Raw genomic sequence first — 13,237 nt, forward strand, 5'->3', positions numbered from 1 at the left:
TAACTCCATGGATTAATCCTAGCCCTTGGATGAATATTTTGACATGTGGCACAATTGTTAGCATTGGATTTCAAAGGTAAAATAGTCATTTTGCATTAAAATGAATTTTAAATTCATTTGGTTTTATAAATGAGAAATAACTTTACCAAATAAATTAGAAATTTCAAGAGAAATATTTTGTGGGGTGCTAAGGTAAGTGGGAAAACATTTCCATTGATTTTTCAAGATTCTTGGTTAGGAATTTTGATGATGTCATGAAATAGAAAATTGATATATATGAAATTCTCTATCATTTAATATCATTTGTTCATGGTTTTCTCAATTGCATGCTTTGAGTTTGAAGATGTTATGTTTTAGGGTTATGTTGATTTATGATATTTAAGGCTTGATTATGATGTAGTGAGTGTTGTTTAATCATTTCCATGCGTAAATATGATGAAAAACCATTGGAAATTATATAGTTCACATTTGGCCATGAAGAGAAATTATAGAACTTGGAAGCTTGAATTGGTTTTTGATGTATGAATGATTTATAAGGTTTAAATATGATGCTTGAAAGAAGAATTCATGTTTGAACCAAGTTGGAAATCATGCCTATGTTCACTTGGTAAATTCAACTATGATGAATAATTTTAAGAAAAATTATTCAATGTTGTTTTAAGGTTTGACAATCAGAATTAATGGTTATACAAGCTTTAAATGTTTTTTGGATCAAAATGTAAATGTGGAGAGTGTATATAGTAAGGTTTGGTGATGAATTGATTGGAAAATGATGTTGTATGCTTAAATGAATTGTTGGAAGCTTGAATCCAAAGTTAAATGTCAAGGGACCATTTCAGCTATTAAGAAAAATATTGAGATGGGTTTTGAAAGAATTCTTTGTGAAGTATTTAAATGATTTGGTATTGTTCAAGTTTCAATTTGATGGTTAGAAAATGAAATTTGGATTTGATATGTGAATTGTCCTTTCATTCAGATATTGAAATATTCAAAGCTATAATATGAGATTTTAGAGAGATATTGATATTTAAGGTTGATTTCAATCCTATAAAGTGTAATTAGTTTTGATTGAGCATTGAAATAATTTTTAGAAAATTCTTTATATTTGTGTGCATGGTTAGAATGGATTCTAACATAAGTATTTGATTTTAGTTGTGTTATTGATGTGTGTGAACCATCCAAGTTCAATCAAGGTTAAGTGAATAACAAAGGAAAATAATAGAACACTTATAAAGCTTTTCAGAAGATTACATTCTAGTTGAGGTTTAAAGTGTCGAGGTAAGTGCATGTTTATGATAGATTTATGTTAAAGTGAAAAATTGGCTTGTGATGAGCTAGTGAATGAGTTACTATAGTAAGAAGTGACTCTTGAATATTACGTGACTTTTTTATTAATGCAATTAGGTTTAAGTTGTAGTTAGAAGACTAATAGAATTAGTGAATAAGCTAAAGATACCAAATAAGAAAAATCTCCCTAGATTTTATGATCTTGACAATAGATTTGGAAAATCACCATAAATTCTAAAAAAATGAATAGAAGATGATTCTTATATCGTTGTATTAGAATGTCAATCTAGTTTTGTGTAAAATAAATGGAGACTGATTTCAATGTGTATACTAGAATATATGAATTTTTGATCGATGATAGGTCATAAAACAAGGTAGCTAATTCTGCTCAAAACACATTCTGTAAATTGGATTAGAAAATTCACCATAAATTATACATATTGAACTAGAAAGTGTGCTTTACATGGTTAGATTTGTATTTGAATATGTTTTCTAAACAAAATTAAACTCTAGTGTGTATATTAATACATAAAAATAATTCTTTAAGGGTAGTGTAATTTTACAGAACAGGGAAATGAGTGGTAAATCATGCATTTTATGTTACATTTAAGTTATATGTCACTTTAAAGGCTTAAAATAAACCAACTCTATTATATTAGAATATGATGGACATGTTGTTTAAATGTAAAAAAGGTGAGTGATTATTGATATTTTCATGATATATTCATGTTATATTGAAATGAAATATTTAGGATATAAATTGTCCGTTTTGCTATTATATGAAATGTTCGATATATTGTTATTTTTGATAATTGAAGAACATGTGATAATTAATGGACATGACCATTGTATGTACATTGAGAGTATTGTTATAGTTGGCATATCATAGAGGTAGAGTATATGCAGTTGCATTGAGTACATAATAATGTAATTTTGATACTATTGTACACAGTTGCATTGAATACGTAGTAATGTGATTTTGGTATTACTGTGCTCTCCGGAATGCAATACACAGTAAAGTGTATTAGTACTATAGTATTACTAATTATTGGTACATTAATACAATGAGTATGGTCTTTGTACATGTGATTGGCACTAAAAGTGCATATTTATATTTTGTGACTCGCATACCTTGCATTCTCATTTATGTACTTTGGGCTGTTACATGAAGGAAATAAAAAAGTGCAAATGGTAACAGATAATTATGAAAGTCAAACTTTCCATTGGTTATTATTGATTTAACATAAAATGCTCTATATATGACTTGATGAATTCAAGTATCTTTGAATTGAAAATGTCTTTGGTATAAGTTCATTTTATATGTTCCTATAATATCATATGATATGTTTTATATTTTCATTATATGATTTATTATATATCATCGATATATTTTACTTTGTATCATTGATTATGCCTCACTAAGTGTATATTTAGCGTGTGATATTTTTGCTTGTAGGTAAAGAGCAAAGATCAGAGTAAGGAGTGCTTGGTATCTCACCTATCAAGAAGCAAGTATACAGTATCAGTAATGACCTCCTATGTTATAAGTATTTGGTATAAACTTTACTCAACATAATTTGGAATAAGTTATAAGCTAGTAATGATGGATATTGGTTAGAGTGTTGGATAAATAACCTTTTTGATATATGTTTTGTTTTTAAAAAATGGATGGTAAGTTAACAATCTGGTAAAAGAAAATAAAATCGGCAATCAAATGAATTTTAGTTTAAGCAGTTTTTAGGTAGTTATACTGGTTACACTTTATAGTATGAACTATTAGGTTGTTGCCTGAAAATGGACATAGTTTAAATGTCTAATAATTATAAATGTGTTCTATGCGATTAAATGAAATTATGATTTATTGTTCAACAATAATAATTTTAAAGAAACAATTTTTTACTTATTTTTAATAAGGAAAGTATCGTAAGTTTCATGTGACACCTCTGACTTGTGTTCGGCGACGGATACAGGAAACAGGTGTTACAGTAACACATATGTAGCATGCTTCATAACATCAATTAACATACAATTCATGCATTTGACATTCAAAGTCAAAACTTGCATAAGAAGTCAACTTAACCACAAGTCACTTATCCATTTTATGCATAAATAGTAATCTCATACATCCTAAAGGCCTAACATATTACATTCACTTATTATTACTTGTCTAATTGATCAAAACACTTGATTAAGGCACACAACAACATTTGATCACTTAAGGCATACTTGAGCATACAACATCATGTAAAGGCCAACATCAACAAGCAACAATCTTTATTCAAATATGGATTCAAGAATCAAAGTTCAACATATGTCATTGGAGGTCACATATGAATTAGCAAGAGTTAAAATTGCAAATCAACATACATTCCAATTAAGGATCCTACAATGCCTCAAAACAAAACCAAGGTTCAACATAACTTTACAAATGCTCCATTACTTTGAATAACACCGAGTGTCTTGCCTCTCAAGCTTCCAAATCAACAAGTGATGATCTGAAAAAAATTTAAACAAGTGTGAGCTATAAAGCTCAGTGAATGACTAAACATTTAAGAATGCTGCACATATCAAGGCTAAAGGAAAACATCTTATATGTAGTGGCGGATCCATAAATATTGTTTAGGGTGGGTATACATATGTTAACAACACAATTTTTTTAAAGGGGTTAGCACAAATAAAATTCCAGGGTGGCTACTTTCAGTAAAATAAGTAACTAACTAAAGAAAATTAAAATTTCGGGGTGGACACGTGCCCACCCTCAATATGTAGCTCCGCCACTACCTATATGTCATGAAATCTCACTTGTTCGTACATCAATTTCATACTATCATACTCATGTAATACACCTTTCATACATCAAAATCAGAATATAGACATGGTTGTTTAATCATAATAATGGATGTCAACAACATGCACTCATTCATTATTACCTTTTCTTGTAAATGTCAACACACATCACACACAAGTTTCCATTTTAAATCATATGCAATTTATTCAAAATAGAACATACTCATTAGATGAACGAACTTCATACAACTCTCATTTTACTGAGGACACGCATATAGATCTCAAAACCATAATGTTCAGAGCAAAGCTTAACACACCAACCTCACCAATTGATCTTCTCGAAGAAAATCTCAACACACGAACCTAACCACTTTAATCCCAAATAACACAAAAAATGAAAAACATAGAGTACTCTCACCTAGGCATACCTTTCATATACAAAAGTCTCATAATGAATAATTTTTCAAGTAATCCCTGTTTATCATAAGTAGTTGTTGTTTGATGCATAACATATACAATTTATTTTTCAAATCATAGTTTTTAACACATTCATTGTTGGTTGTCATGGTCAACCTCAATTGAAAAGTGACTTGCTCACACATATATGGATCGTAGAGTTGTTATACTCATTCCGCATCATATCCGTATTCACATAGTTTTCTAAAGTAGATTTCCAAGTCATTTATGCATCAAACTAGTAACATCAATGCACTTATGCACATGTCATGTATCTCATACTTTGCAATGTTTACATTCTTCAAATATATCATAATTCATAATCAACATGTCATGGTATACATGATCACAGTGATCACATACTTCCAATGCACCATAACTTATAATCAACATATCATAATACATATGCTTGCAATAATCATAGACTTCAAATGCATCATAACTCGTTTCATAAGATACATGCTTATAGTGATCAGATACTTCAATCCACACATAATAAATTCACATCATCAACTATAAAAACATAATCTAATTACTCTAGGGTCTTAGATTAAGAAGTCACTCTTATCTAAACCCTCTTTCAACATTGAAAATTTTTATCACAAGTGAATGGGAAACCACTCAACTTAGCAACACTGACGCACAATTCACAACGAAACCATTGCCAAAACAATGTCAAACAGTGATGTACCATTTTTTTTACTTCAATCACACACTAAACACCTTAGAAAATATATTTGGAGATTAATATGACGCACAAAATAGTGTAGAAAATTTTACCAATAAATAGAGCTGAAATCAACCGAAAAGATTGTATTACTTACCAATTTTGTGATTCTAACTTCCTAACACACTAGCACCTCCTTCCTTAGAATCAAGTTGATCAAATACAATTATAATCAAGGTTTAAAATCTATTTAATCACGAAATTACAACATAAATCAAAAGGATCCGAAAACTATCAAAACGATCAAGTTGTTTGAAAACACATTGCATTTTAATTCATTTATAAATATGTTTTGGTAACATCACAAACACCTTAAAAATCACTTATATTCATAAAGAACCATTGTAAGTCAAATCAAGAAAATACCTTAAATTTTGACAATCAATCTTAATTTGCAAAATCTCAAAATAAATCATGTAATCTTATTATAATCACTAACCAATTGGATCTTTAATCATTAAAGCATCGAAAGAAGCAAGGAAAGGATAATTACCTTGCTCGAGTTTTAAAAAAAATGAAGAAGATTATCAAGAATGAAGGAAAATGAAAGCTTGAAGACCAATGATGCAAAAGAGAAATTCAACCACCATTGAAGAATGGAACAAGATGAAATCAAGAAGAAATCAATAGCAGATAAACAAAATTTAGCAAAGAAAATGAGATAATAGATAGAGAGGATTTTTCGGACGAAAGAGAGGAAATGAGAGAAAAATACAAAGTGTTTGGATGAATGAGATGAAGGTATTAAAAGGTAGTTATTACTAATTTGTTTCACGGTAAAAATACAAAGTTTTTGGATGAAGGAGATTGAAGTCAAAGTTCACGGTAAAAATGGAGGGTAAAGAAAGGAAATCAGGCCTTGGTAAAATTGCTTTATTGATTTTGAGATTTTGATCTATTTACATTTTAGTCACTAAAATTCATAATTTGTAAAATTATAATTTAGTCACTTCTAAAATCCAACTAAACCCTATTAAAATTATATTTAATATTCAAAAATCATATTTTAATATTTAAAAATATTTTCCATAGATAAATTTCAAAAATGCAATTCTACCGGAAATTACAAAAAAATATTATATGATTATCTATTAAATTCTACTGACCCAAATTTTAGGATGTTACATTAAGTTAATCATTTTTTATGACTTATGTTTATTGGGTGAAATATGATTAAGAGATTACTAAATACTAAACTAAAAGTATGTTTGTCATTATTTGAAATTGCAAGAAATGAAATCCTTATACATATTTGAAGCATGCTTGTGAGGATATGTTTGCATTTAGTAACAATTTACTAGGTTTAAATGAAATGTAAAAATGACTAGAATTAGTTATGCACGGTGCATATGCTGCATGATCAGAGAATAGGGTACTAAATCTTATCTTTATAGTGAAATTGGTGCTTAAAGTATGTTTATATATTATTCATATTGCATATGAAATTTTCATGTTGGTTTTGATGCATTCGGATTCTGATTCGGAAGCACTTAAAATTGGTATACGGAATTGGTATCGATACCATACATAATTGAGTGTCCAAAAAATTCAAGTACATGATTTTGAAACTACACCTGACCATAAGTATTGATACCTAAGCTAGACAATCAATACCTAATAAAGTGTGTCGGTATTCATGATAATTTTTTTAATTTTCTAAAACATCAAACCTTGAAAAAATATTGATACATGGGATGGGGATTGATATGCAATCCTAGATGTTATTACCTAAGGCATGGGTGTCGATACTCATGCTTTCCAATTACTAAATTTACTAATTAGTCCTCCAAATTTATGGAAATTACCCATGTACCTCTAATAGATTAATTGTATTTCATATCCGTTCTCATTTATTGAAGTTAACTAGTATTGTTTGGATAAATTTAAGAAACAATAAACTTGCATCATTGCTTTGTTTTATGTGGGTTAATTATCATAATGCCATAATATGATCGATTTTGTATAAATAATTTAAGAAGTTTTAAATTAGTCTAATTCTCATTCTAACTTTCAAATGTAACGACTCATGTTCGTAAGAGGTTACCAGACCACATAGGGATGTTACAATATGTGTAATGTTGCTTCTAAACGTTTTCTATTAGGAGTAAGATTTATCTAACTTGATTGCATCATTTACTTATAACTTTATATACAAAACCCCAATCTGTTAGTAATAATCTCTCCCACCCTTTTCTTTGAAGTAATGTTAGTTTACACATCTATTCAATATATATTCAAGAGTTGATATGGAAATATGACTCTTTGAGTAATACGAGAATAAGTGGACCAAAACAATACATTTTGGATAAGTCATTAATTTTTTTTTTCAAGACTGGAACATTATACGACTTGCGATGATTTTTTTGGACAGGATTCATGCATTTTTGGGTCAAGATTTTAAAAAAAAATGATCGACTATCAGTTACATTTCTAACACATCTTGAAATGTCTCAATAAAAAAATGAGACTGAAGTTACACTTATTTTAGCAACGATAATACATACAAAAAACTAGATATGGATCCAATATAGATTTTTTTTAACAAGTACAATTTTTCATAATATTTTATTATTTATTTGTAGTTAAATTCGATATAAAGAACTTCATATGTATCTAAAATAATTTAGGATCACATTTCATATCTATTCCACGTAGGATTTTTGTAGCCTATAAATAGGCGTCTCCCATATTATATTCTAAACACAAATCAGAAATCAATCAAACCTATTCATTTTTTAAAGCCTCTTTTAGATTTTTTTTCTATGATTTTTCTATCTCGTTATTACTTCGCAGTGTAAGTATCTAATTGTGTTGTGATATATTGATGAGATTGTCCCTCGTCTAGGTTGCTAAGATGAAATATCCTAATAAAGTTGGATGTTTCATCCATCCAATTGCACGTTCTTAATAAGGTTGACATCATATCAAATTATTATTTGTATTGAGTTTTTATAATTTTTTTTATTTACTCTGTCATGGTTTAGTTTTAGATTTTGAGATATGAGAAAGTTACATAAGGATTTTCGATTACTTTTACAAAATTCCAGTTGAATTTTATGTAACCTTCTAAACCTGAACTAGAAGAAATAGGTCGAATCTAGAGAGTTATATTAAAACTTGTCCCTTACGAAAACCGTGTTTGATTTAAAACTAAAAAAATTAACATTAAAATTTATAGAATATTTCACAAGTTTAAAGTTTAATATTTTATTAAAAATAAATATCTGAGAAAAATTTGATAAAAATAATAAATATCCCGAAGTTTATGCATAAACAGTCTCAAAATTAACATAATATCCAAAGTCTCTTTTACAAATATAACAATTCCAAAATAAAAAGAAGAAGTCTAATGGAAGAAAAGTCGAATAAAAATCATACTGGAAATAATAGTTTTGTCTGAATAAAGAATGCAATTCTCCAAGTATCAGATCACCTAAATCTGAGTATCTGAAGTAACAAATATGAGGGTGTAAGCTATGAAGCTTAGTGTATCTCTAAAGTGCAACCAAACACAAGTCTCAAATCACAAGTCAAACATAATCTAATTCAACAGAATTATTCATAGTCCAATTCAAATAGTAATAAGCAAAGTTCGAATATTATGCAAATGAACATGCACATATACGACTCACAACGTCCGAAGAGTAGGTTCCCCAGAACTACTCTAACTACTAACACCATCCGAAGTGGGGTCTACCACAAATGCAGAGGCCACTGAATCTAAAGTGAAATTCACCATGTTGGGTGAATACACTGAACTTCCCCTATCAATCCCATCCCATGTGTCATGACATCAAAATATACATATCCAAACTCTGATCCTATCCGAATGTAAAAATATTTACATAATTCCAAAACATGAATGCATAGCATAAATATGAATCCAATAAATCAACAGGCATCACATAACACAATTTATGTCTGATAGATCAACATTCATATATATCATTTTCTTAGATTTGGCATAATGTCATATTTGACATGTAATACCCCAAATATCACGTCAGTGAATTTATTGAAAAGATTTAAAATTAGAGGATTAAATTGAATAGATGATAGAGGATAAGAAAATATTTAGAAATAGTGTTTAAGACCAATTAGTAACAATGGAAGTATAAGGAGGGCATTTTGGTCCTTTAAGGAGGAAATGAATTATGGTATTAAAGTAAAGTAAATGATAAAAGGGAGAGTGTTAATACATTGGCTATATTTCTTCTTCTTTCCCTTTTTTCACGTGGCCTTCTCCATAGATAAGGTAAGCTTCATCAAACTAGTTTTTCCTTTATATTCAAGTTTGTTCTTGCAACCTTAAGCGATATGTAAGCTTAAGGAAGGGCTAAATAAGATTAAAACTAGGAGATGAATGAAATATTTGAGATTTAAGGAAATGGGTTTTTGAATGATATGTTAGAATATGAGTTTTTATTGATGTTTATTAGTATATTTGACTTTTCAAAGAAGTAAATAAGATATTAGAAGCATTGGATGGGATTAAAAACATGTTAGAAAAAAGTGGTATGATTCTTAGATGGAAATGTTCTTGGGAGATTTTAGATGTTTTAAGAAGCTAAATGAAGGAAACTAGTATGGATAAGTAAATAAGGGTTTAATAGTATTGTTAGGGGTACAAATAAGGGAATTTGACCAAATTTAGGTAAGAATCGGGCTGAAAAATGGAAAAACTAGGTAAGGGTATCGGTACTGATAGAACAGTACCGATACTATAGGTTTAAATGGGTAGAAATATGATGAACAAAATCGATACTAATGCAATTAGTATCGATACTTATGGGGTATCGATACTAAAAGAAAAGTATTGATACCATGATTCTAGAATGTCGAAATTGTATCGATACTGAAAGGGAGTATCGGTACCATAGTATATAAGTATCAATACCATGGTATGGGTACCGATACTATTGAGTCATGAATTATAAGGTAGACTAGAATTGTTAGAGAAATTGAAATTAATATTACTTTTGAGTATTATTAAAGTACATATGTTACATAATATACTAACATCGGTATGATATGTGTACTAAATGGGGTGCTTGTGTAGATTATAACCAAACTCCCGTGTGAAGCAAGAAAAAGGACAAGGACAAAGTTGCCGAGTAGTTGTACATCACTACAACATAGCACGTGAGTGCATATAATGTAATTATATAGGTTGAGGGAGACTCACAATAAGTGCACCTCAAATGTTTAAATTAATGTATGTTTACTTTATATTATATATGTTTATAATATGTGTGGAATAAATATTATGAATGATTTTTAGAGTAAGAACTGTTTTAAATAAAAGATTAATTGCCTAGCTGTGCATTTGACAGAAATGAGTCAATTATGCCAGTTAGATGAAAGGTTAAATACCTTTGAGTAAAATATTAATTAAAGGTTAAATACCTTTGAGTAAAAGATTAATTGCCTAGTTGTGCATTTGGCAGAAAGGTGCCAATTATGCCAGTTAGATGAAAGGTTAAATACCTTTGAGTAAAATATTAATTACCTAACTGTGCATTTGGCAGAAAGGTGTCAGTCATGCCCGTTAGATGAAAGGCTAAATGCTTTTGAGTTAAAGATTAAATGCTTGGCTGTGCATTTGGCAGAAGGTGTCAATCATGCAAGTTAGATGAAACGCTAAATGCCTTTGGGTAAAAGACTAAATGCATAACGGTGCATTATAGGCATGAAAGGATGCCACTAATTAAAATTCATAATGGTACATTAACGACATATAAGGTGACACTCATGGTGATTATAAAAGATAAATGACCATTTGGCACTTTGATGCAATACATGTATATTACTTTCTCATTTGACATACATGGAACAAACAAAGAATAATTGGGAAAAATATAGAAGAATAGGTATGCTGGGTATACTAAGAAAAATTTTGATAAGTGTATGAAAGAAATCTGGTTTAACTGAGAAGGATTTATTTGATCATTAGGGAGAATGCGATTTAATTCATCATTAAATAGCAATAATATACTTATGTATAAATTACAGTTTCTTTACAATAATATGTCTCACTAAGTAAATACTTAACGTGTATTGATTTCACGCGTAGGTCAAAGAAAAGACTAGTCGATTAAGGGGTGCAGTAGCAACTATCATCAATCTAAGGTTGACTCTCATCAGTAACAGTAGGACAATCACGTTTATTTTGAAATTTTTTCTGGCATGTAATTGAAATTAAGAAAAATGTTATGTAATGTATTCAAAGTGATAATTTTGGTAATATGTTTCAACGACTGTTTTATTTTTGTACTAAAATGTTTTGTTTTAGAATTTTTCGAAACAAAATTTTATGGGTTTTACAAATGGGTGGATGTTTTGAAAGGTCATGTGACACCTATGACTTGTGTACAAAAACGTATATGGGAAATGGGTGTTACATTTAATGGTATCACACAGGTTTAGCCGATTCTCGACTGAAACCGAGTTTAAATTGAATTGAGAAAAAGTATTACATGCCATTAAGATTGTTAAAGTTACTGATATGGTGCCAATTAGAGTGTGATTGATGTCACTCCTTATTAACTTGATTGTTATTATTATGTATGTCCTAATAGATGTTAGAAGCTAAGAACAAAGATAAGAAATTAAATAATATTGAAAAGAAGGTCGAGATCCAAATCGACCCAAGCGAAGTTGAATTAGATGAGGATCTAGAGGAGATTTCTGAATTTAGTAATGATTTTGAGGTTTCTTAAGGTAAACTTAAATAATTGAGAAATATTTAAGTGAAGTGTTAAATTGTTTAAAGTATTGTTAATTTGAGTAAGAGGAAATGAGTAAGCGGTAAATGCATTGACCGCTAAAAGCTTATAGAAAGATGAGTTATTAGTATATCAACTAATTATGAGTTTGTTTAAGAATAAATGTTAAGTTTTATGGATCTAATAGAGTTACTTTTAGAAGGTAATTTGTGAAAATGGATTTTCTACCCATTTCATACTTTAATGAATTATTAATTAAAAATCGAGATTAATTCTCAAGAACTTGGAAAAGTGTCAAGTTCGTAATGATAGGAAAAAGAGTCAAATTTGGTTACTAGTGCAATTTTTGCATTAACTACTATGAGGTTATTGCTACAAAGTTGTCAAGCCTTCTTATTAAATTATTTGGATAATTATTGTCAAGTCTTCTTATTAAATGATTTGGATAATTAGACTTTCATAGTTGAGACAGAAAATGTTTCAACAACTCTAGAATATTTTAAATGGATATGAAAAAGTTACATGGATTACCTCAAGAAGGAAATGAAAGATTTTAAAATAAAAGTATTATATTCAACATAATATCAAGTGAGATGATAGCGTTAAACCCTAGTGGGTCATGGTACAAGTGTGAGTTGAACATTTAGTAAATATTTAATAAAGATTTCAGGGGCTATATTCCCAGTGAATCTAATGGAATTATCATTGGATGAGTTAAGATCATATTGGGCATAGGTTGTTTGTCTCCAGAGATGATTAGTTCAGAAAGATGCAGAGTGTATGGAAATTAAAGTTTTTGGAGAGAAAGTAAAATCATCACTCAAGGTGATATCGATAATGATTGTGAAGAAAATGATGTTAGAAAGATATATATAGCTTTTATGGCTAATGTGATAGATACTCAAATAATTAGAGTAGAATTGTTGGATAATCTCCCAAAATTTGGAATTTATAAATGTTTTTTCAGGTAAATTTATTGAGTTACCTCCAGATCGAGATGTGGAATTTAGGTTGATTATTATTAAAGTATTGAACAAGTTTCTATGATTTAGTATCAAATAAGTTAAGTGAGTTAAGAGAATTAGGGGCTCGATTATAAGAGTTAATTAATCAAAGTTTTATTAGCCCAAGTAATTCATCTTGGGAAGTATTTGTGTTATTAGCAAAAAGAAAGATAAATCTATGTGGTTATGCATAGATTTTGACAGTTAAATAAGATTATTCAAGAGAAGAACTTGTAGGACAAACTATTCCA

The sequence above is a fragment of the Hibiscus syriacus genome, unplaced genomic scaffold (assembly GCF_006381635.1).
Source record: "Hibiscus syriacus cultivar Baekdansim isolate YM2019G1 unplaced genomic scaffold, ASM638163v2 tig00111336_pilon, whole genome shotgun sequence".
Taxonomy (NCBI): Eukaryota; Viridiplantae; Streptophyta; class Magnoliopsida; order Malvales; family Malvaceae; genus Hibiscus; species Hibiscus syriacus.